Raw genomic sequence first — 23,617 nt, 5'->3', positions numbered from 1 at the left:
GCTGTCAGTAAAGTCCCTTAACCTACATTTGCCTCAGTTTCCACATCTGTAAAATTACAGAAGCACCCAGACAGGATGTGAGGAGTGGCACCCTGCACGTAGTAAGTGTGGGTGTTTTACTATCATTATCATTATTATTATTTGTAGATACATGAATGCATCGCTGTAACAATTTCAAAAAATATCTAAGTACAGGTAGTAACGATGTAATTTCTTTCTTACCTACCTGCCCTCTCTTCTCTCCAGGATTAATTAGCTCATTGGATGTGCCTGGGATCCTTGAATTTCATATTTGTACATATTTTATATGGATCCCAACATCTCTGTGTTGTCTGACTGCACTTTAGCTTAAATGGAATCCTGATTGACGCATCCTGATTGACGCCCACTTCTCGCTTCCACCATTGATGTCTTGAGGATCCCTCCACGTTGGTGCACATGAAGGTCTCTCTCTTCTAACAGCTGCACCCGTATATACAAGGATTCGGAATGATTTACCTAGGCTTTATTGGTAAAGTTGAAGAGAGTTGTTACTATTCGCATCATCATTTTAAAGAATATTGCAGTCAACATTATACTATATATTGGGGGACAGTTTGTCCTTATATGAGTATTTCTGTAAGGAAAGTCCTGGCGACAGAGTTCTTAACCCTCAGGGTTGCCCTGTGCCTCTCTCCTGCCTGTGGGGCGTGGTGAGCGTCTGCTGAGGCAGTAATGGATCAGCAAGCACAGAGAGACTCTGGGCCGCAGAAGACCCTCAGGTTTAGGTAATGATGAGTTTCGCTTTTGGAATCCAATGATTTTTACAATAATTAAAAATATTTCCATCAGTTTTGGTATAACCCTAGTCAGGGGATATATTTTCAAATTTCTGTGAAGTGGTGTGAATCACGATCATCGCTGCAGTTGCTGCTAATGTTTGTTGGGCACCTTCCAAGTATTTGTTCTGCACTCTGCTTGGATGATGTCGTGTCATTGCCATGATGATGGCCACTGTCACTTAAATCTGGGTTAAGTCAATGTGGTTGGGTGAAATGCCAGGTATTTGGTGGATGTTCCCCAATTTAAAAACCAAACCGGCTCTCTTTACTCCTCTACTGGATTATTTCACAGCCTTAGATCTACAGTCTAGAGTCGATTCTTGTTTTCACTACTGTCATGTATAAGGAATTAGAACAAATTCTAAAATTAAAAGAAAAAATTAAAAAGAAAAAAGCGTCAATTCTTGTTTTCCTATGGAAGGGTTGGTCTTCTCATTGTACAATAAAACTTGGTGATAGAAATTTCAGCAATGAAGATTGCATTTAATTATACTCTTTACAAATAAACCCCACATTAAAACGTAAATGCCTTTTGCAGGGATTCTTATTGTTGGCTGCTGTTCCTCCATTGCTTCATTTCAACGTGTTCTTAGCCCTTAACACTGTGTCAGGCTGGTACTGGGCTCTGGAAGTGAGAGGGGAGGGTGGCTGACAGTAGCCCTGTCTCTGGGGCACTTACATTTTAGCTTTTTTAAATATCTGATTGAGAACAGCTGTCATGGAGTTAGTTTTTAAAATAAAGATCAGTAAGAAAGTGAGAAGGAAATGATAAAAATCTGATTTTGCCCACTTTGCTTTTTTTTTTTTTTTTTTTTTGGAATCTGGAACAGAATAATTATGCTGGAGAGAGGGGCCCATGGACTGAAGTACGGCTGTGTTTTCATGATTTACTTACTTTTTTTGTTAAAAAGGACATTCCAGGGGGAAACTTTGATCAAACACTTAAGGAAAGCAGTAAAAATTACCAGTGTGATAATATGGGTGCTTTGTCCATTTTTAATTACCCTCTTCACATCTCAGCTGTCACGCCTGATGTGCTGGGTTTGTCAGGAGTCAGCGACATGCAGGAATGTGTGTGATCTCTACTCTATTCCTGACTGGGACTATGTTTCTTAAAAATCGATGGCTCAACACTCATTTCTCAAAGATCCAGTTAAACAGCCAACATGCCCAGCTGCTTTGGCCCAGGGGTCCCCTTTCCTACCACCCACCTGCCTCCTGTCCTTGGGGTACACAGACCCTGGACAGCATGTTGTCTGTGGGTTCTGGCTTCAAAGTCGGACCAACAAGGAGAGCCCAGGTGGCCGAATGACCTGCTCCACATGGGTCTTCTTGTCATCGCCCACGTGTCCTGGAACTGTCCAGGGCAGTGGGATTCTCTGCTCTTCTCTGTTCCACAGCCACTGCCTCTTGCTTCCTCCCCAGTGGCAGGGTGCCCTGGGACTCCCTCCACTCACATGCCCAGCCCACACCGGGCTGCCACTTTGGAGGCAGAGAAGCGCGGCTCAGAGTCTCTCTGCCTACACTTGACCAATCTTAGCCGAGAGAGACAGTGTGGCATTCCACAGAGGAAAGAAAAAAAATCAAGGTTTTGCAGATTCCAATCAATGTGGGTTTTAGGTTTCATTTCACTAAGCTGATGAGCCACGGCAGGTCGCAGCGCCAGCTATTCAGCCGTGATGCACGCAGCTTAAATGCCAGTCTGCTCAAAGAGGATTATACGCATCCCTAAGCCCTTGGCAACTCTAAAGATTTGCCTGTTTACAGATTTCATCACAGGGAAAGCTCACGCTTAACTCTGCAGCCCCATAATGAATGTTTTGTGGTGAGTAAAAATTAGTTTGCAAGAAGTAAGGAGCAGCGTGTGACTGTAGGTGTCGCCCTTTGAGGTTAGGTTCAGGCGATCATTCCTAGTTTAGAGCCAGGGACACCCTTCATCGCAGCTGCCACGTGCTCTGCTCACACTGATCTGCTCCTTGGAAGATTTCACCTGATAGGCAAATCCTTGTCCCCAGAGGCAATCAGAGGGGTGCTGTGGGTGGGGTGGGTGGAGACTAGGAGGGGCAGCAGCTGATTTCTGTAGGTCAGAAATCAGGCCCAGGTCTATTATTATTATTATTATTATTGATTCTTTTAGTCATACAGTAGAACCCATTTTTGATGTAATTAAAAAGCATAAAATATATCTTATTCTAATTAGGACCCCAAATGCATCTCCTTCTCCTTCCCTTTCCTACCCTTGTTCCCTTCCCTCTATTGATCTTTCTGCCATTTGTCCATAGTTATTTTTTTCTTTAATTTTTTGGTGGTTGTACACGGACAGCATGACTTTATTTCATTTGTCTATTTTTATGTGGTGCTGAGTATCAAACCCAGTGCCCCACACATACAAGGCAAGTGCTCTGCCACTGAGCTGTGGCCCCAGCCCAGTTATTTTTATTTTTAAAATTAATTTCTTGTGGGTGTACATGATGGTGGGAGTCACTGTGGTGCATTCATACACGTCCATGGGAAAGCTAGGGCAGAGTCGTTCACTGTCTTTTCTTTTGCTATCCCTCCTCCCTTTCCTTCACTCCCCATTTGTTTAATTCACTGAATTTCTGCCCCCCATTCCCTTATTGTGATTTAGCTTCCACGTATCAGAGGAAACATTTGACCTTTGGTTTTTTGGGACTGACTTATTTCACCCGGCATGGTAGCCTCCAGATCCATCCATTTACCAGCACCTGTCATAAAGTAGTTCTTCTTTATGGCTGAGTAGTACTCCATTGTGCACACATACCACATTTTCTTCAGACCTGGGTTTTATTGGGCTCAAGTCAATGTGTCAGCCAGATCATGTTCCCTTTGGAGACTTTATGGGAGAACCCCTATCCTTGCCTTTTCTGGATTCTAAAAACTACCCACTCATGGCTGAAGGATATGGACATTAGACCCCAGGGAACTTCCCTTACCTACAGCTCTTTCCCTGCCTGCCCTCCTGCCCTGCCCTAAATGAGCCCACCACCAATATTCCTCCTCTGTCCTGGCTCTGCTGACCCTATAAGAACCAGACCTTTGTTGTAGCCCATCATCATTTTCCCTCTTGAAACTGTGCCCCTCCACACTGATCCATGGATCTGTCTCCCTCCCTCCCCCTTCCTTCCTTCCTTCCCTCCCTCCTTCTCTCTCTTCCTTCCTTCCTTCCTTCCTTCCTTCCTTCCTTCCTTCCTTCCTTCCTTCCTTCCTTCCTTCCTTCCTTCCTTCCTTTCTTTCTTTCATTTGCTTTCAATGGCCAATCTCCATTTTCAAAGCAATCATATCACTTTGACCTCTGCTTCTAACCTCACGTATCTATCTTTCTTCTCTCCTCCTCCTCCTCCTCCTCCTCCTCCTCCTCCTCCTCCTCCTCCCCTTTTTCCTCCTCCTCTCCTCCTTCCCTTGTCCCCTCCTCCTCCCCTCCTCCTCTCCTCCCTTCCTCCACCTCTTCCTCCTCCTTTAGACAGGGTCTCATTGTTACCCGGCTTGCTTCAAACTCTCAGACTCAAGTGATCTTCCTGCCCCAGCCTTCTAAAAGCCTGAATTTCACATGCCATCATGCGTGGCTTCTCTTCTACTTTTAAGAGCTCTTGTAATTACCGTGGGCCCACCAGAATAATTCTGGATAATCAGCCTCATGTAAAGTCACTTGATTAACCACATAAATTCTATCTGTACCCTTCATTTCCTTTTGCCATTTGGGGTGACATATTCACAGTTTCTGGGGATTAGGACATGGACATCTTTGTGACAGGGGTGAGGGGCACTGTTCTGTCTACCACACCAGGCTCTGTGGCTTTGACAGAGCATGCTGAGATTTGCTTTCTGTGAAGATGATCTGGATAGAGTATGGAAGGTGTTCTAGAATAGGCAAGGGTGCTAGCAGGAGGACAAGACAGGTTTTACTTTAAAAAAAAAACAGCAAAGGAACAAGTGTCCACAGGATCACTCTGTTTTGTATCTTGTATATGAGATGAAGATAGTTAATAAATAAAAACTGAATGGCCAAGAGAGTCCAATGCATTGAGAATCAGAGACTAATAATTCTCTCAAGATACTGAAGCTGCAAATTATTTTATCTCCTGGTACAAAACAAAGAGTCCTCAAACCCCAAACACACACACACACACACACACACACACACACACACACACACACCCCTTTTCTAAATAGCTATAATTAAATAAAAGCTGTGATGAATCTGTAGTAATAGTTTTCACATGTGTGAAGGGTTTAGATAACACACGTTGACAGACCAGACTCACCCAGGACTCACTGCAAACCAAACAAGAGAGTCCCAGAGAGCTAGACTCCGTCTCTGAGCCCTCTCAGAACAGATTCCTCAAGACCTGCTGCTTGCAGAGGTCCTCCTTCCATTGCCCTGAGGTCAGAGTGTGTTGGGCTGTCCCTGGTTCCTCTGGAGCAAACTGTCCACTTGAGCAAGTCTCCTGCAGAGGATCTGGGCACAGGGGCCTGAGAGGCTGCCCTCACAACTCACTTCCAGTGGATGCTACAGAGAGCTTCTAAGGACCGTTGTGTTTATTTTACTTTGTTTTGTGGTGCTGGAGATTGAACCCAGTGCCTTGTGCATGGTAGGCAAACGCTCTGCCACTGAGCTACGCCCCCACCCCTGATGGCTGGGTTTGGAATACCAAACCAAGCAGGGGTGATTCCCTTTAGGAAGGACATGAAGTGGCGTCCAAAGCTCAGCATGAAGTATGTACTTGGGATCACTGGCAGTGTGTAGATGATCCTAAGGAAAGTCTTACAGGATGTACTTTGGATGACTGATGAGGAAACAGAAGAAAGGAAGACTCTGGGGCTGGGAAGCTGCAGAGCCAAGTGACAGAGCTGCAGAGCAGAAATTATTCTATGATGAACCCTAATAAGGGCATGAGCTTTCTAAGCTTCAATTCTTTTTTTTTTTTTTGTGTGTGTGTGTGTGGCATGGGAGAAGTCTGCTTGGCGGTATTTACCAATATTGTGCAATGTTGCACATGGTCTTTCTCTAAGCACCACCCAGAGTAACACACACCATTTACTGGTAGGAGAAAGCTGAGCTTTTATAGAACCATTGCCGATTATAAAAACGCTAGTTAATGGACCACACTCCATCTCAAGGGCACCTCATGGTCATTTTGATAATTCTGCCTACTCCAGTTTCCACTAAGGCTCAGATTCATCCCATAAGATAAAAATTCCTGGAGGTTTCTTAGTCACGACGCAGAAGGTAGCCTTTCTGAATACTCATAAGGTATCCACTGTCTCTTCCAAACTAACACCCCATTTTCCTATCAAGTGATAGAAAACCAACTGGTTACCCATCTTATCCAGAAACGTGTCAGGAGGATTTTTAATTCTAATTCGTTTTCCTTGACTTTTGAGAGCACAGTAGTTAGAGAAGTTTATTCATTGTCAAATCCCCACAGTGTGAGCCTCAAAAAGCCCATCATTACCCACAGCTCGCCCATAAATTTCTTTTAACTACACTTAAGCTACCAGACTCTTCTTCATAGCATTAATCCAAATGGAGAATGGGAATCTAGAAAATTATGCATCTACCTAGTGGAAGCAGTCGATGAAGCTGAATCTAACAAGAGAAAGTTTCTTAGGCTGACTACTGGGCTGAAGGAAAAAAAAATAGTGGTTACGTCTCAAGTCGCTTCTAATTAGACATTCCTGCAGCAGGGGTAGGAAATTTGTCTTCAATTGTACAAAGAAGCTGCAAATGAAAATGTTGATAATAAGGAAAGTAAAAATGGAAAGAAAATTTTAATTTGCTTTGAATCTGGCTGAAAACAAGGTAATCAGAAGCAGAAAACCAAACAAGTCCAAACCCTGAAGAAAAATTAAATGGGAACATAAATTTAAAAATTAATTGGCTCAGCAAATTAGTTCAACTCCAGACATAGAATGAAAATAAGACACAAGTATTCGTGTTAATTTCAAGCCATTTTTGAAGGGTAAACTGCTTTCTTCTCTTTCCTCTTTGAATCTTTAGATCTTGGGTGTTTGTTAGGTTTGCAGCTTGGGTTGAGACTTCTTTCCACAGAATGAATGGATTTACCTTTAAGGTGGCCACTTGGCTTTCTCATGAAAGCCGTCCCCCCATTGTGAGGTGGCATCTGTCCCTCCACCCCAATTAATATGGATTTGCCTGCAGAATATGGTGGTGGTCCTTTGTGATTTCCAAGTCGGGGACATTAGGAGCCTTGAAGCTTTTTCTCATGAAATACAGGAATATCTTAGGAAATTTGGCTCCACACAAAAACCTTTGTCTAGCCTGAGACTGTCATGCTATGAAAAGTCCCAAACTAGCCACGTGAGGAGGTTGTGTAGGGGGTAAGAAAAACACCGACCATCCCCTGGCCGTCCAATCCGTCCCATGCCAGGTGCCAGGCACAGACCTACAGGAGGGTTCCCACCTCTCCATCACCAGCTGCCAAAGGAGGGTCTGCTAGTGAGAACCACTCCGTGGAGCAGACCCCCACACCTCCCGCCACGCCACTGCGGCTTGTTAAGTCACTGAGTTATGAGGTCGTTTTTGCATACAGAGATAGATAACTGGAACAGAGATGCGTATGGATTGGGGGATCTCACAGGTCACAAAACTGGGTTTCTGATGCTCAAAGACGCTGCAAACTGCCCAAGATCACCCAGCACATTAGGAGCACGAAAGCAGAACCCACGTTTTCAACACAGAGGGTCCTTTCACTACATAAAAATGCCTCAGTTTCCTTAATTTAAGAAACATCAACATCCGTCCACGAATCTGGGATACTAACTTTATAGGGAAACTGAATGCCTTGTCTGGCTTTCAAACTGGGGGAACAAAGGCTGTGCCACATCTACACTCCCACTCAGTAGACAGGCTCCCAGAAGCATAAAAATTCTGGGATTCATGTTTTCTGGAGGTAGCCAGAGTGAAGCTGTTGATAAGCATCCAGGAAGCAAGGGCATGGTCAGGGGCTGAGACTGTAACCACGTTTCTGCTGTGGTCCACTCAGAACCTCAGGGCCTGCAACTCCACCACTTCCCCACACCCCACGCTTCTCATCTCTGCCATCGTTGGCACTTCCTTTAGTCCAAGAACATACCTAGCTCCCCAGGCAACTGTGTCTTTCCTTCTGGCATGTATTTGCAGACAAACTTTCCCTGTGTTTATACCGATGCTCAGTGGGTGTATAATAGTCCTGCAGAATTTCAACTAGATCGTCTTCTTTGACCAAGAAGAAAGTCATTGAGGAATGCTTTGCTTGAGCTGTGGTGGTATTCATGACTAGGTAGACACCAGGAACCTTCCATTTATTTATTTATTTATTTATTAATATTTATTTATTTTTAGTTGTATTTGAACGCAATACCTTTATTTTATTTTTTTAATTTTTATATGGTGCTGAGGATTGAACCCAGCACCTTGCACATGCTAGGTGAGCGCTCTACCACTGAGCCACACCCACTAGCCCAGGTACCTTCCATTTAAACAATGCCGGCATCTCAGTACATCCTGGGCCATGCACAAGAACATCCCGATCAACGACCATGCTAACCTTCCAGGACTTGAGTTCTTCTCACTACAGCTCCAGGATCTCCCAGAGATAATAAAAAAAGGAGTAAAACAAACTTGCTAGATTGTTCTCTCATGGAGAATAATATACACACTACTCTGTACTTTGCCTTTTTATTACAAATTTGTATTAATAAAAGCTTGGCACAGTGGTTCCTGTAATCCTGGTGGCTTGGGAGGCTGAGGCAGGAGGATCGCAAGTTCAAAGCCAGTCTCAGCAATTTAGTAAGGCCCTAAGCAACTCAATGAGACCCTGTCTGTAAATAAAATATAAAAAAGGGCTGGGGATGTGGCTCAGTGGTTAAGCACCCAGGTTCAATCCCTGATACTAAAAAAGAAATATCAGTAAATACTTCATTTTTATGTCTGGATATTATTATTTGTTTTTGCATAGAGGCACTACTATTTGTTAAATCAGTCACCTATTGATAGAAGACTCTTAAGATATCAGTAGTTAATGTCCTCATCTAGGGTTGGATGTGAGTCTGGATACTCCTAGGAATCACCACTTAGAGAAAAGTGAATACAAAGCAGGACTTAGAGCCTCCCTCCAGCCTAACACTTGAAAGTCATTTGTATGAGCATTGCCAATCATCCCTGCTATCATGTGGCTCTTGAACTCCCCCTAAGGCTCGTGTTTGGAGACTGTGGCATTTTTGGAAGGTGACAGACCCCTCAGTAGGTGGGACCTAGCAGGAGGTGGTTAGGTTATTGGTGGTGTACTCTTGAAGGGGCACTGGGACCCTGTCCCCTGCCTTCTCTCTTCTCACTCCCTGGCCTCCATAAGGCGAATGGTTTCTTCTACTACAGGTCTCACTGCAGGGTAGTGCCTGGCCCCAGGCCCAAAAGCAATGAGGCCAAGGGACCACGGATGGAAACCTCTGAAATAGTGAGACAAACTAAACCTTTCCTCTTTGCAAGCTGATGATCTCAGGTTGGTGATAGTAGCAGAGAGCTGACTAACACAATCTGTCTCTTGTTATTTTTTTAAATTCTCACCAGCAGTGTAAGTGACTGTCGCCTCCTCCCTAGACCCTAAGGCAGCTATACCTGGTTTGGAACTGTCAGAATTCTACCTTCACAATGTCATCTGCAAACATGTAATGACACCTGTCTCCACACTGATGTAATTGTAAATGCGGCCTGGGTTTCAATCCCTGCTGCATCTTAATAGCAATGGTTTGTTGTGCATCTGTCAGCCTCTCAGTGACTCAGTTTCCTGATCGTAAACCAGGCACAATAACATGATCATATCATGTTAGAATCTCCAGAGGATTTTTCTGTAAACTAAATGAATATTTATGTGCAACATAGGAAAACAAAATATGTATCAACAAAATGAAACACTGTTTAATTACATCTGTCAAACTTGCTTTAAGTAGTTTCTTCTTATTTTACTTCTAAAACATATTCCCACGATGTTTAGGAATCTGTTTCAGCAAAAATAAAATTCTTCCCCTAAAGAAACTGCATGATAGAAAAGAAAAAAATATCCTAAATTTTAACTTGTCAGTGAATTTGGCCAATTTCTAACTTGAAATCCTAAGGCCACTAACCTTTGAATTTGATTTTGGATGAGTTTTCAAGTAACACATTCCCAACTATTATTACAGAGAGCAAAGATGGGGGAAATTATGGTCCTCAGAAACATAATTACATTTGGGGCTACATTGGGACTGGGGTTATGGCTCAGTGGTAGAGCACACACCTAGTACGTGTGAGGCCCTGGGTTCCATCCTCAGCACCACATAAAAATAAAAAAGTAAAATAAAGATATCGTGTCCAACAACAACTAAAAAAATATTTAAAAAACCATAACTACTTCTAAACCTTAAGTGCCTGGAAACGATTGATTGGTAAAAGGAATCAAGTGAGAAACCTGGTGCTTTTTCCCACTGGGATGATGGCTACCCAGGAGCAGCTGCCTCCTAGAGGAAAAGACCTCAGGAAGCAGCTGCCTGGACCAGCCCTTCAGGCCCATCCAACTGTGGAGAGGATGTGGCTCAGGAGAGCACATGCACGTGGTGCAGCCGTTCTCAGCCAGGCTGGATGAGCATGCACAACCCCGGGAAGCTGAACAGTGAATTAAAGGCCCAATGAAAACACTCTATTCCATGGGAGCGACTTTCTTCTTGGCATCTGAAGGGTGTCCAAGAGGTACAAGGTTGAGAGAGAGTCACCATTTCCACTTTGCTTCTCCCCACGTACCTAAGGTGCAGAGTTGTGATCATCTGCTTTTCTTTGGTAGAAGGCAGGTGAGAGACTGAAGGAGAAGCCCCTGGCGGAGGGTGATAGCGAGGCAAGCGAAGGGTCTGTTATTAGGGGTGGGAGAGAAGGCAGGAGACTGCAGGCAGGCCTCTGGGGCCTTCTTAGATGGCCACTCTGCCCCATCCTGGACCACAGTGGGAGTTGCCCCCGGTTTACCAGACTCCAGGCACTGGTCACAGTCGCTTGGGTCAGGAGTGTCCTGAACTGAGCTGAGCATCCCCTGTACTGAGTCCTGAAGGGGCTGCTTGTCCCAAATTAGGCAAATCAGATGTTTTTCTTTTTTTTTTTTCCACCAGAAAAGAAAACAAGCAAACAAAAAGACTTTGGTAGTAGAATTATAATGTAAATAAACCTCAGGGGATGACAGCTTCACGCTGGACAAAGTTCCTCCCCTCTCATCCTCCTGGATGCTCCAAAGCAGGTCTCTGCCTATACTTCCCCTAGCCTCCCTCAGCAGCTCCCTCACATCAGCACCCGTGGCCAGAAGGGCTCTGGGGACGAAGCCTCAGCTGATTGGACACCTCAGAGGACAAGGGAGTTTATGGGCCTGGCTCTCCCGGACCCAACGCTAACCCTGGCCATGTTCCTGAACAAGCAGATGTGGACAGCTAAACATTGATGGAGTGGTGGGCAGCTGAGGAGGCTAGGTAGGGCCCACAGTGAGCGCTCCGTTTGCTCTGGAGTGTAACGAGGCGCAGGTGCACACCACCACATGGGTGTTGGAACTCACTTCACAGCTTGTCTTGCAAAGATGGGGACCTGGGCTAGGAAACCATCTTCCCAGCCTGGAGCAGAGGGCTCTGAAACAGGAGGTGCTGGGCCCAGCTCTCACACTCCATTTTGAGTGTTAGAGTCGTAGGGACTTGGAGCTGAAGTTTAGATTCTAGTAGGGCAGCCTCAAGAAAATCTTGCAACTATTCAGAAGTATAATATTTGCTTCTAAATTGTCAATTCTTTATTTTCATTGAAACAAGGAAAAAATAGATATCAGAAAGACTTTTTGTCAATTTCTTTCTCTCTCTCTCTTTCTTTTTAAGGTACTGGGGATTGAACCCAGAGGTGCTTAACCACTAAACAACATCCCCAGCCCTTTTTTATTTTTTATTTTGAGACAGGGCCTCACTAAGTTGTTGAGGCTGGCCTTGAACTTCCTGCCTCAGCTCCACTGAGCCACTGGGATTATAGGCATGAGCCACTTTGTCATTTTTTAACAAGTGCAACCAGTATTCTTTCTCCTCTTTAGGCAAACAGAATGTCACTGCATAAACAACAGGACTCTGAGCTGCTGATACCACCCTACTCACCTCTAACTCATCTCTCACCATGTGGACCTAATGCACAGGGTGGTTCAGAAAAATCACTGTTGCACAGAACTTATACTATCACCATGAATCCGCCTTGTTCTTTGCATTTTGAACAATGCTATCTTTTTCTAGCTGTTTCCAGTAAAGATAATTGCTATGTATATCAAATAAAACTTGAATCCTGAAATATTGTTTCACTTGAAATACAGTATAAAAGAGCAAAATCTTTTCTGTCCTTCAGAAAACCATTCTATCACGAGGTCAAACTACTATGTCTTTTTTTGAGCAAAAATTTTATAACTTGTTTCTTATCTAATTTTTTGTTTCTGAGCAAATCAAGGATAGCTCTCAAAAAAGTCACTCATTTAGAAAAAAAATCAATGAAACATATGGCTAAAACATGGATTTAATAATAATCAATTTAGATAGACCAGTTTTGTTGAGTGATGTGAGTACTAAATACAGTTATCATGGATTTTTAGTAACCCAATTTCAAGCAATATAAAAGTAATTTATAAAGTAGGGCAGGAGAAGGGCAGAGTACATGTATAAGAATAGAGAATGAATTTTTACAGTCACCCTTTTTTGATAGTAAAAGAAGGAGGCCTTCCATAAAGAAAGAATATTTCTCCTGAGGGAGAGGTGGCTAAGGCTGTGGGATGAAAACTGGTGAAACTGTCAGTTTCAGTTTTCTTGTGAACGTAGGAGGCAGAATGAACCCACTTCTGTCATTGAAATGTGAACTATAATGTCAACTATATATATACTAGTGAGCATCAACTACAGAGATGAGCTTCTGTCAAAGTTAAGTGATTTCTGTTGAGAAAATGTTGAACTACTCGGTTGGAGAGAAGTAAGCTGTTTTTCTGAGGTGTGTGTGTGTGTGTGTGTGTGTGTGTGTGTGTGTGCACTTCCTGCCATTTTATCATATGATTCTGAGATTTAAAAAAACCAACAGGGCTTCAGTCATGCTTCTGGTCATCTGTGCACACACCTACACACCTTGCTGTTGCATATCATATTCATTTATAAAATATATTCCATGGGAGGTTGTGAGTGTAGCTCAGTTGGTAGAGTGCTTGCCTACCATGCACAAGGCCCAGGGTTCAATCTGGAAAAAATTCCATATTTAAGGTGCATTGGAAATGCATCTAAACCCTTCAATACTTTGATAATTGGTAATTTGAAAATAAGTGGGTTATAAATTTACATCAGTATTTTTGTATTGACATTAAATTGAAATAATATTGAAGATAAGAAAACAGGTTTTTTAAAAAAAATCATATCTGATCTCTCTTTAAACTGTGTTCAAATGTCCCCAGGGACACCACATAATATTGTATGACAACTTTTCATTATACCCATGGCAGTTGTTTCTTTACAGAGAAAAATGGAAGAATTCATTAAATTTGTATGTATTACTCCTTTTTCCCTCATGAGCCCCTATAATAGAAAGGGATGATGTATATTGTAATCGGACCTGCATTGCTCATGTCTGTTCAATTCCAATTTTGCAAACGTAATTTTTGAAGTCTTACAACAGCCAAACTCAGTTTAATAACTCGTATTAGATATAAATCATGAATTACCCTATAGGCCTCTGTATGATCAGTTATGCTTTAGGCCTGTGTACAATCTGGACATGAAGTAAATATCTCATTGAAATTGAATGAGGAGGGCTGGGGTGTAGCTCAGTGGTAGAGCACCCGACTGGCAAGCACAAGGCCCTGGGCTCAATCTCACAGTAACACAAAATAAATAAATAAATAAATAAGAAGCAGAATAGGACATATGACTATATTGACTTGTATATCGTATAAGGAGTAGAGTCGTTCAGCATTGTGGGCCTGTCTACATTCATGTGGGCATTGCTATGTAGCTCTTATAGCCTTAAAGACAAATATATCCAATCACATAAAAATCTAATGAAAGAACTTTCTATGAAGCAGTGGGAGAGGCATTACTATCAACTGAGGGGGCAAGAAAAGAGGTCAAAAGCTATGTAATATCACCCCTAAGGTGATCAGATGAGAATAAGTGCTTGTAACCAAGTACTAGAGACTGGGTAGCTTATAAACAACAGAAATTTATTTCTCACGGTTCTGGAGGCTAGGAGTCCGAGATGAGGGTACCATCCTAGTTTGGTTTTGGTGAGAGCCCTCTTCTGGTTGCAGACTACCTGCTTCCTGCCGTACCTTCGTGCAGTGGGAAGAGAGCATGGGAGGTCGCTGGGTTCCTTTGATCAGGGCACTGGTCCCATTCAAGAGGGCTCTACATTCACAACCTACTTACCTCCAACATCTTCTAATGACATCCCCCTGGGAGTTAGGATTTCAACATCGGAGTTTTAAGAGACACGAATGTTTCACTGAAGGTATTCTGTGAAAGAGACTTGAATAAGTGTTATGGAATCCACTGGAGAAAAGAAACATGTCTTAATTTTTCATTGCATTAAACAGTATGTATTGTAACAGAGGCGATGATCATATGTCATATAGGCACTGGAAAAATCTTACCACATTGTTAAACATTTTTCTCATGTTTTTTTTTAATTGGTGCATTATAGTTGTACACAATATAACAATACAATTTGGCCAATATCATTCCCTTTCTCTCTCCTCCTCCCTCCCCCTGGTCCCTTTCCTCTGCTGTACTGACCTCAATGCCTTTCTTTTCCATTTTCTGTTCTGGCTTCCACATATGGGAGAAGGTGTATGACCCTTCACCTTCTGAATTTGGCTTATTTTGCTTTTGATTTACTGTTTTCAAGTTCCATCCATTTTCCTACAAATGACATCATTTAATTCTTTTTTATGACTGAATAAACTCAATTGTGTACATATACACATTTTGTTTATCTATTGATCCATTAATAAATACTTAGGCTTCTTGATCCATTTATCCATTAATGAATACCTAAGCTGTTTCCATAGTTTGGGTATTATGAATTGTGCTACAGATATGGGTATAGTATGATAACTTTAATCTTTTAGGATAAATACCAAAAAGTGGTATAGATGGGTCATATGGTGGTTCCATGCCTAGTCTTTTGAGGAAACTCCATGCTGATTTCCCTAGTGGTTGTACTAATTTCCAACCCACTAACAGTGTAAAAGTGTTCCTTTTTCTCAACATCCTCTCCAGTATTTGTTATTGTTTATATTCTTGATGTCTGCCATTATGACTGGGGTGAGATGAAATCTCAACATAGTTTTGATTGTTTTTCCCTAATTGCTAATGATGTTGAACATTTTTTTGTATTTTTCCCCATTCAATTTCTCCTTTTGAGAAATGCCCATTTAGTTAATTTGCCCATTTATTAAGTGGGGGGGTTGATATTAATTTTTTTTAGTTCTTTATATATTTCAGGTATTCATCTTCTGTCAGATGAGTAGTTAGCAAAGATATTTTCCCATTTTGTAGGCTCTTTCTTCACATTCTTGTTTCCTTTGCTATGCAGAGTTTTTTTTTTTTTAATTTGATGCCATCTGATTTATTAACGCTTGGCATTATTTTCTGAGCTTTGGGGTTAAATTGAGAAAGTCATTTCCTGTACCTATATTTTGGAGTGTTGACCATACATGTTCTTCTAGGAATTGCATAGTTTCTGGACTAATTTTGAGGTCTTTGATGCATTTTGAGTTGATTTTGGGGCAGGGTGAGAGAGAAAGGTCTAGTCTCATTCTTCTACCTACAGATGACTATTTTCCAGAACCATTTGTTAAAGAGGCTGTCTTTTCTTCCATGTATGTTTGTGGCACTTTTGTCAAGGATCACATGACTATAGATGTGTGGGTTTGCCTTCTATTCTGTACCATTGGTCTATGTGTCTGTTATTATGCCAGTACCATGCAGTTTTTGGTACTATAACCTGCACTATAATTTAGAGAAAGATATTGTGATGCCTCCAGCATTTCTTTTTTGGTTTTTAGAATTGCTTTGGCTATTCTGGGTCTTTTCTCCTTCCAAATTAATTCTAGGACTGTTTTTTTTCCCCCAGATCTGTGAAGAGTACCATTGGTATTTTGACAGGGATTGGAGTGGATCTGCACATTGCTTTTGATAGGGTGACATTTTGGCAATGTTAATTCTGCCTGTCCATAAATGTGGTAGTTCTTTACATCTTCTGAGGTCTTCTTCAATTTCTTTTTTCAAGGTTCTGAAGTTTTCATCACAGGGGTCTTTCACCTCCTTTGTTAGATTTATTCCTAGGTATTTTTTGAGGTTATTATGAATGCTATTATTTTCATGCTTTCTTTCTCAGCAGATCAACGATTGGTACATAGAAAAGTTATTGATTTTTGTGTGTTGTTTTTTGTAACTTCCTATTTAGCTGGATTTGTTTACTAACGCTAACAGTCTTTTAGAAGAGTTTTTTTTTTTGATCTTCCAGTATAGGATCATATCATTTGCAAATGGTAATAATTAGAGTTCTTCCTTTCCTACTTTTTACACTTTTGTTTCCTTCTTTTGCCTAACTGCTCTGGCTAGAATTTCTAGTACTATACTGAATAGGAGTTATGAGAGGGGACAACCTTGTCTTGTTCCACATTTTAAAGAAAATGCTTTCAATTTTTCCCCGTTCACTATGACGTTGGCTTTGGTTTTATTTTTTTATGTAAGGCCTCCTTTATGATATTGATGTTGGTTCACTCTATTCCTAGTTCTGCCAAATAAACATTTTTAATGATGCACATATATGATGAACGAAGAGTGGCATTAGACTTTCATAGTTAAGGCTGTTCCATTGTTTCTGCTACTTGTATTTTTAGGAAGAATTTCAGATGTTTTGAGTACAGTTGTAAAGATCAGTGTGAAAAGATCTCAGGAAACTCCCCCAAAAGTTCATCTTCAAGTTAAATCATCAGATAGAAGCAGGTTTTCAATCAGAAACTCTCTTCATTAACACTGACTTGAAGACCAAAGAGGAACCAACAGTTTACTGGACCCTTATGCTTTGACAAAGATAATCTTCAATGTGAAGAAATAATTAAAAGCCACTGAGGAAACAGGTCATGGTGTATGTCCCAAAGACTCATCGTGTACTGTTGAGTTAATAACTTTTATGGTCTATTCGTCTATTATTTATGACATATATTTCTTTAAAAAATCATAGACATCTAAATACAAACATTTTAGAACTTGGATTATATCTTGGAAAGGTGTTCATATACAAATTAGAAAGGCTCAAGGACAGAAGCAGCTCACAACTCATTTCACAGGGGGTCATGGGGGAGCTTCCCCTAGAGAGTGAGAAAGAACCATCAAATGAGTGAAGTCATGTTGTTAAATTAGTAATGCCTGTGACTCAGTTGTGACAAATGTCTCACACACTCAATGTTGTACAGATTATGGACTCAGATTTGATGGGATAACACTTTGCAAATATTACATAAGTTTTTTTAAATCCCTCTCCTTAGTAAATCATGTTCCCTAGCAATAACTTTACATCTATTGTCTTAAAGAAGCAGGGCATCACCAGGTTTGGCGGCACATGCCTGTAATCCCAGCAATTTAGGAGGCTGGGTCAGGAGGATCACGATTTCATAGTCCCAGCAACTTAGCAGGGCCCTAAGCAACTTAGCAAGACCCTTATAAAACATAAAAATGGATGTGGCTGAGTGGCTAAGTATCCCCTGGTTAAAATAAAATTAGAAGAATAAAAGAAGAAGGAAAGAAGAAGCAAGGCATTGCTAACACCAACTTCAAATTAAAAAGAACAAGAGGCCTGGTAATTCCCCATCAGACTGGAAGAGGAAACTCTTCTTGGTCATGGCAGATTATAAGAAAGAGCATATGGAAGTGGAAAGGGTGGCTTCTCCATGAGAGCTGGAATCCCAAAAATCAAGGCACGTTAGATACACTACACAGAGGACAGGCCAAGAAGAGATGAGGACATCCATTAGCCCCTACTTCAGTTTGTGCGGGAGATCCACACAATCGTTGTGTTTCTCCCTTCTCATCAGGTATGTGGTATGAATGTAATTCTTGTCCTCTGGGGACAGAGTTATGTGATTTATTTTGCCTAATGTTTTGGGAGTAGAAGTGAGATTTAGTTACCAGTGGGAGCCCACCTGGAACTCACTCTCCTGTCTGGCACAGAATTTTCCATATGCCTTACAAGAGAATTAGGGAAAGAATCAGTGAAAATATGTCAATAGAATCTTCAAAACATTAAATACAAAGAAATAAAATAATTTTTAAAGAGGGAACAGGACACTCAAGAACTGTGGGGCAATTACAAACAATATAACATTCACATAATGGGAATACAAAAAAGAGAAGGAAAAAATTATATGAATTTTTCAAAATTAACAACAGACACAAGCCTTTAGATCCACAAGACTAAAAAAAACACCTATCAGGATAAATGACAGAGAATTTACACCTAAGCCTGTGAGAGAGAGAGAGAGAGAGAGAGAGAGAGAGAGAGAGAGAGAGAGAGAGAGAGAGAGAGAGGGAGGATGCATATGAATTTTGGAAAAAGCCAGTGGCACAGGGGTTACATACAGGAAACAGAATAAGAATTAGATCAAAATTGTTATTCAGAAATTGTGCAAAGAAGAAAAGAGTGGACTGTAAGATTTAAAATACTGAAAGAATAAAACACTATCCTAGAATTCTGCATTCAATGAACAAGTCTCTGCCCACAAATTTGATAACCTAGATGAAATAGCCCAATATATTGGAAGACACAATTTCTCAAAACTCACACTTATAATAGACTACCAGAGCAGTTAAAGAAATTGATTCAATAACTAATAACTTCCCTTTGAAAAGCTCTAAGTCCATAAAGTTTTGGTGGGAATTCTATCAAGCATTTAAAATAGAAATATAGCACTTCACTATGATCTGTCCTATTAAACAGAGTGGAGAGGACAATTGATTTCTAAGTCATTCACAAGCCAGAAATTCACCAAGTCTAAAACTAGACACAGATATTACAGGGCAGAAAAACCATAGACCAATTGTTTTCATGACTGTGTGTTCAGAAACCTTCAACACACTATTAGCAAGTAGAACCCAACAATATATGCATGGACTGAATTATACACTATCGCCCAGTGGGGTTTGCAAATTGAGCATCCAAGACTATTTAAACATTGAAAATCAAATCGGTATAATGTATTACATCTACTGGTCAAAGGAGAAAAATCAATGATCATATCAATAGATGCAGAAAATGAATTTGAAAAAATCCAAACTTCATTTAAAAACTTCTCAGCAAAAGGAATAAAGGGGGCTTCTTCAACTTGAGAAAGAGCATCTATAGAAAAGTAATAACTAACATTATACTTGAATGCCGAAAAACAATATTTTTGTTTTAAGATAGAAAAACATCAAAGAGTATCCCCTCCCAACACTACTATTCAATATCATACTGAAAACCATAGCTAAGGGAATAAATTAAGAAAATAAAATTAAAAAGTACAGATTAGGAAGGAAGAAATAAAACTACCTTTGTTTGCAGATGACATGATTGTGTGTGTGGAAAACTCCAAAGAATCTGCAACAGAGCTGGGCCTTCCTGGAAACTGAGGCAACCTGAAGACCCCCTCTTCAAACCCTAATTCTTACAATCAAATCAGAAAAATTTGTCACAGCAACAGGAATGAGTTTATTGAAAGGATAGAAAAAGGGAAGGGGGACACTCTCAAGGGAGAGAGAGTCCTCTCAGAGAGGAGAGGGACAATGTGACTCTCCTGCACTCCAGTTTCTTTGGGGATCACAGAGAAATATCCAGATAGTCCCACCCAGGTTCACTTCCTGATTTTTGACTGTCAACAAGATGACATCATACTTTTTAAGGACCTATCGCCATAGCAACTCTAGGTCTGCTTGGCCCATACTGACTGGTTCTAATTAACTTCTTTTTTTAAAATATTTTTTTAGATGTTGATGGACTTTTATTTTATTCATTTATTTATATGTGGTGCTGAGAATTGAACTCAGGGCCTCACATATGCTAGGCAAGTGCTCCACCACTGAGCCACAACTCCAGCCCTCTAATTAACTTCTTCACCACAAGTTCTTATAGATTTTTATGGTTAGGAAAATTATTCTTATCTCTCTTGAGTTTTGGAATCAGGTCACAAAAGTTTCCTTGGTTCCCCAGGAGAACATTGTCTTGGGCTTGTATTTCTCCTGCAGTTAACACACAGTTTATTGAGGGATGTGACATATCCTGTCCACCTAGGCCAGGCAGGGCTGCAAGTAAATTTCTTCTTGGAAAGAAAGCATGTGAGGATCAGCAAAGAGGACCCATTTCATAGAATTATTCTGATAACCTCATGTTACCACCATTCACATCTGTCTGTTCCCTAACAAATTGACAAAAACAAATAAAAAACACCCATAACTAATACTTGACTGTAAGCCAAGTTGCAGGATGCAAAGTTATCATGAAAAAGTCAATCACATTTCTACAAATCATCAATAAGTAATTGGAGGCTGAAATGAAACACACATACCATTTACAGTAGCACCCAAACCATGAAATACGTAGGTATGGATCTAACAAAATACATACAAGATGTACTTGAGGAAAACTGAAAAACTCAGAAGGAATAATATTATCTAAACAAAGGAGACATATTTCATGTTAATGGATGGAAAGATTCAACATTGTGAAGATGTTAACTCCTACCAACTCCATTAATTGCGAACAAAATCTCATGAAGTTATTTTGCACGTACTGGCAACCTAATTCTAAAGTTTATGTGGAAATGCGTGTGTCCCAGAATAGCCATCTCAATATCAATGAAGAACAAGTCAGAAGATTGACACTACCTGGTTTTAAGAACTGTTGTAAAGCTACAGCGATGAAGACAACTGGTGTTAGTGAATGACCACTGGGGGAGAGCAGAGAGCCCCCAAAAGACCCATAGACCCATATAAATATCATTGACTGATTTTTGGCAAAGGAGCAATGTGAACATAAAGCTATAAAACATCTAGGTGATAAATGGGAGAAAATCTAGATGCCCCTAAGTCTAGTAATTAGTTTTTAGATAATACTACAAGCATGATCCAGAAAATAACAAGTTGATCAGTTGACTCCACTGCTGTGACAGCTGAACCTGAGGTACCAGTGAAGAGTGATGGGGGATTAAGAAAAACATACACACAGATATGAAGATTAAAGGCTGGGATCAGGTGGGACACTGCTCTCTGATGGAGAAATAATGAAGAGTTGGCCCAGCAAGTTTATTTATATAGGGTTTCAGAATCAAGAAGTAAAGGACTACAGGGGCATTCTTCTTAGTGCACTAGAAAGTTACAGAGCTAGAAACATTTTTCTAGCTATTTTACTGTTGTAATGCTTGGAGCTTCCTGCAGCACTCAGGAAACCCACTGTCTAAAGTTACTGTTAAGTGGGCAGGCTCAGAAGTAGCAGCACTGGTGAAACATTGTAGTTGTCTTGTTATGCTCAGAATTTCTCTCTCCCAGGGAGCTATGTGCCTGAGATCAAGGTGGAGATTGATAAGATTCTTGCCACAGAACCTCTTTTGGCAGGGTGCACCAGAGCAACCGGTCATTCTGTGCCCTTGCACAGAAACATTCTATGGCAGCAGGTGCGCCACAGCCATGAAGCAATCAAGGAACTGCAGTCTCAGTCATTGCACTCCAAACCCCATGAAAATTTTAAAAATCTCTATGAAAGACTGTCAAGAGAATGAAAAGAGAAGCTGCAGATCAAAAACACTTGCAAACCATACATATGACAAAATGATTTTATTTCTAATACAAAAATAATTCTTAAAATTCAATCCTAGGACTATAAAAAGTGAGTGAAAAAGTTGAACCGACACCTTGCCCAAGAAGACATGCTTATGGCAAATAAGCATATTAGAAGAAGTCTGGAATCATGCTATGAGAGAATTGCAAACTATGAGTCTTACAGGAACACATCACTACATACCTATTAAAATGTCCAAAATCTGAAACCCTGACAACATTAAATGCTGGTAAGGATGTGGAGCAATTGCTGGAGAGAAATATAAAATGAAAGATACTTTTGAAGACAGCCTGGCAGGTTTTTAAAAAATAAACTTAAATGTAGTTTCACTACACAGTCTAGTAATTGTGTTCCTTAATAATTACCTAGCAGGTTTGAAAAACTAGGACCACACAAAAGCCTGCGTACAAAAGTTTATAGCAGTTTTATTCATAACTGCAAACACTTGGAAGCATCAAAGATATCTTTATATAGATAAGTGGATAAACTGTGGTATATCCATACTCTGGAATGTATTATTCAGAGATTTTTTTTAAATGAGATATCAAGCTGTGGAAAGATATGGAAAATGATTATTCACATGTCTGTTTTAAGGAAGCCAGTATGAAAAGGCAACATACTGAGTGATTCCAACTGTCCAACTAAATAACATTCAGCCAAGGAAAATATATGGGAGGGTGAATTGGTAGAGCATAGAGGATTTTTAGGGATGTGAAATAATTTTGGATGATTACTATAATGGCCCAAAGGCCCCATTGATTCTGAGACCCTATATAAATAACATTAATGAATGTTACATTATTGTATTGGTGGAAGTCATGCTCCACCCCATTTTGCATTTGAAAAAAACCCAAAGAACTATACAAAACGAAGAGTGAAAGGTAACATAAGCTATGAACTTCACTAATCATACAAAACATCCTATTCTATACAAGATGTTAATAGTAGGGGAACCCGAGTGTAGGCTGATGAGAGTGAGTATGTGGGGACTTTGTGCTTTCTGCTTGATTTTTCTGTATATGGAAAGCTGCTCTAAAAAAAGCTTATTAATTAAAAAAAACTATTATTGTATCACATGTCCCTAAGGTGTTTTTTTTTTTTTTTTTTAATGTCATAATGCACACGTTAAGTTTCAAGGAAGATTTCCTCTTGGAAATGCAAGGTTGAGAAAATGATCATTTTCTTATTTTGGGTTGCATGTGCTTTCATGCAGGACTGGGTAAGTTTGATCAGCTAGCTTCCCTCCGCCCACCTCCCAGATAAACACTGCTAGTAGGTGTACTGTCTCATAGTTCTCTTTACAAGATATATTTGTATGTACCTTTATTTCTCTTGGCAGTTTTGAGTTTAAAGGCATACTTCCATACGGATAGGGCGGTCTTCTCACTTCCCTACCCCCAATTTCCCCCTCTCCAGGTCTTTTCCTATGCACATAATAAAGAGTCAAATACGAGAACAGTAGAAAATGGTAAAAGGGCATTGCACATACAGATTCAACAATTCTGAATCTTGAACAAGTTAACAATTAACATACAGCATTTAACGATTCTGCCGTAATTGCTTTCTGTTTCGCTGCAACATTTTAAAGTAAGTACCTTAATCTTCAGACACAGCTGTACACTTTCTCAGTATCATCACACCAAGTAACGGTGATTTTTCTTAGTACTTTTAATGTCCAGCCATATTCATGCCCCCGGCTGTTAACATCTGTTTGCAGCTGTTTTCCCCTCCCAAAGAGCATCCAGTCGGGAACCACGCATCGCAGCTGGTTAGGCCCATGTTCTCTGGGGCGTCGGGAAACACCCGGGCTGCACACCTCAGGCCAAACTCTCCCTCTGTTCTAAGGAGGCAGAGCGAAACGCGCCCGGGGCGCAGAGGCTCACGGGAAGTGTAGTTTCGG

General features: G+C 40.8%; 1 long non-coding RNA gene across 1 annotated transcript in view; it reads right to left on the bottom strand.

Annotated features, from left to right (window-relative positions):
* Positions 1-23,617, bottom strand: part of LOC110597734 (uncharacterized) — a 39,491-nt gene extending 15,874 nt beyond the window's left edge. Inside the window, exons 1-3 of the long non-coding RNA XR_013429918.1 lie at positions 23,313-23,617; positions 14,271-14,357; positions 227-503 (exon numbers count right to left, since the gene is read on the bottom strand). This is a non-coding gene — a long non-coding RNA (uncharacterized LOC110597734). The remainder of the gene's footprint in view (positions 1-226; positions 504-14,270; positions 14,358-23,312) is intronic.

This window comes from Ictidomys tridecemlineatus, chromosome 13 (genome assembly GCF_052094955.1).
Source record: "Ictidomys tridecemlineatus isolate mIctTri1 chromosome 13, mIctTri1.hap1, whole genome shotgun sequence".
NCBI lineage: Eukaryota > Metazoa > Chordata > Mammalia > Rodentia > Sciuridae > Ictidomys > Ictidomys tridecemlineatus.
This window is presented reverse-complemented; position numbering and strand designations above follow the sequence as displayed.